The sequence below is a fragment of the Aedes albopictus genome, chromosome 2 (genome assembly GCF_035046485.1).
Source record: "Aedes albopictus strain Foshan chromosome 2, AalbF5, whole genome shotgun sequence".
NCBI lineage: Eukaryota > Metazoa > Arthropoda > Insecta > Diptera > Culicidae > Aedes > Aedes albopictus.
This window is the reverse complement of record NC_085137.1, coordinates 372,817,360-372,820,238: the sequence shown is the minus strand read 5'-3', so window position 1 is coordinate 372,820,238 and position 2,879 is coordinate 372,817,360.

Genomic DNA, 2,879 nt, shown 5'->3' with positions numbered 1-2,879 from the left:
GCACAATTCGAAGGAAGTACCTACATACCGGAACCTTATCACCTTCCTGAAGAATCATTGCGCTGTTCTCCAATCCGTCGAGTCGAGACACCCCGCTGGCGAGATTAAGAAGCCGACGATAAGTGTGAGCCATCCTTCGACCAGCAGCACCTGGCGATGCTGCTTCTGTTCAGAGTCATTCCATCCAGCATTTTTGTGTGGAAGGTTCCAGGAGATGAAGGTACCGGAGCGATATGATGCTGTTAGGAAGAACGGCTTGTGCATGAACTGCCTGTCATCGGGACACTTGGCCAGGAGCTGCAGCAAGGGATTATGCCGACAATGCGGAAGGAAACATCATACTCTGCTTCACTCCGAAGCAAACAGTGCCAAAATATCCTCCGTTCCACAGACGTCAACAAAACCCCCAAGTCAATCTCAAGCGCAAGCACAGCCGGGAACACCAACACACCAGACAACATCCACCACACACCACGAATACGAACCATCCACTTCTTTATCCATTATCCACACACATTCGCAAAACCCACAACTCACCACAGACCAACAACCCACATTGCAAAACACTGTCTCCCTTCCGTCACAAATAAGACCTTCCTCAAGGCAAGTCCTGCTATCCACTGCCATTGTTCGAATTCGTGATGCCGACGGAAGCAAGATGCTGGCCAGAGCGTTGCTGGATTCATGCTCGCAGTATTGTTTCGTCACATCCGAGTTCTGTCGACGAATGAACCTTAAGGAATTACCTAACCACTTAACAGTGAATGGGATCGGAGGTTCAGCTAGCGTTTCCCAAAGGTGTGTGACTGGCACGGTTAGTCCACGTTTCGCAAGCATCTCCAATTTCGAGGAAGCAATACGTTTCAACGTGTTGCCGAAGCTGACGATTCCACTACCGTGTGATGGCTTTGACGTAAGTCGCTGGAATCTACCAGATCGCATCGTATTAGCAGATCCCGAGTTCTACCAAACGTCGGACATCGACATGATCATCGGTGCCGAGTACTACCTCGATCTGTTGCAGGAGGGAAGATTCCGACTGAGCGAAGATGGACCAACGTTCCAAAACACGGTATTTGGTTGGATCGTGTCTGGTCGAATCTCCGAAGCTACTGCGTCCGTGCCAGTGACTACTACCACGCTGTGTTGTACGGCGGAGTCCCAAGACCGAGGACCGTTGCCGAGGAAGCAGAGCATCATTGCACAGTTGAGAGATTCCAGGAAGAGCGCCGAAAGGAGGTTCACGAACTTGGAGAGAAGATTCGCTACAAGCCCGCAGATGAAAAAGCAACATTTGAGACCACTCGAATCCATCAGCATCCCGCGATGGGTCGGTTTCGCCAAGGACTCGGTATCCACCGAATGGTACGATTTCTTAGATCCAGCACCATTGGAAGAACGAAAGGTCGTAGCTTTGCCGGTGCAAGCAGTCCCTCCCAGCGAAATCTTTTCGCTGCGCTCGTCCCTAATCCGGCTGGTTGCTTGGATATGTCGATTCAGGCACAACTCGCAGAGAGTGAACCGCAATTCCAGGAAGACCGGGTATCTCAGCTTGCAGGAGTACGAGAACGCGCTGCTCCAGCTGGTTCGTCTGTCTCAAGAGGCATGCTTCCCGCAGGAGATAGCAAGTTTGTCCCGGGAGGATCAAGTGAAAGATTCTACAAAAATATTGGCTCTGCATCCCAAGCTGCGAGAAGGAGTACTCCGCGTTGGCGGCCGGCTATGGAACGCACCAGTTTCGGAAGACCGGAAGCACCCGATGATTATCGACCACCGTCATCCGCTCGCCTCGATGATTATCCAGCACTACCATCTGAAGATGCTCCATTCCGGGCTGCAGGTAGTCATCGCCAGCACCAGAGAGAGGTCCTGGATACTGAACATTCGGAAGCTCGCACGGAAGGTCCTCCACGAGTGTGTCACATGCTTCCAAATGAGACCACGATGCCAGGAACAATTGATGCCGCCGGATAGAGTGAATCCGGCACCGTCATTCTTCAAGGTTGAAGTGAATTACTGCGGTCCGTTCCAGGTTGCCTATCCGAAGTCCCGTGGTCCTCTCGTAAAATGCTTCGTAGCAGTCTTCATCTGCCTCGTGGTTAAGGTACGGAAGAAGCGGACTATGCTGTACTTCTCCAACTTGCACATCCGGACAAAGTGGACAAGGCAACAACGTGACAACATCGTAGTTGGGACAATGGTTTTGCCGATGGACGAACAGCTTTCATCGTTGAAGCGGAACCTCGGCCGTGTTACTGAGGTGTTCCGAGGCTCGGACGGAAACATCCGAGTGGTAGAAGTGCGGACCAGCACTGGGGTATTTCGGAGAGCAATCTCGAAGATTTACGTGCTCCCTATAAGGGACAACGTGAAGTCTTCCAACGAAGAGGCATGACTCGCCTCCACCGGTGGTGCTTCGGCACCCGCGGAGGTCCTTTGTGGCCTCCGCACTCCAGTAAGTTTTTGTATGTAAATTCAATTCCAAAAAGTAACCGAAAGTTTCATACCCCATAGCCGCTGTTCTACCCGGTCCCGGGTCCCCGGAACATTCCAACCTCCGAAGTCAACCAGTCCTTGTCTCCAAGTTTGAGGTATCTGCATGCGTTGGTGATGGTAGCTGTGTTGAAGTCCTTTGAAGTCCGTCCGTCCAATTCAGGCTCCCCTAGTAGTGGAGCATTCCGTTTGTTTCTGGGTCCAACGACTCAACCGAAGTTTCCATTTCGTTTCGTCGAGGTACAACCTGGCAACCCTTCTATGATCCAGCAATCCCTAGCGTCAGACGGAGTTTGGCCAACTCCACGATCGTCACTGTGACCACCGGATCGTAGCACTCTCGAAGCGGTAGGAGCTCACCGCAACCGTCAGGAGACCCTCGGCAG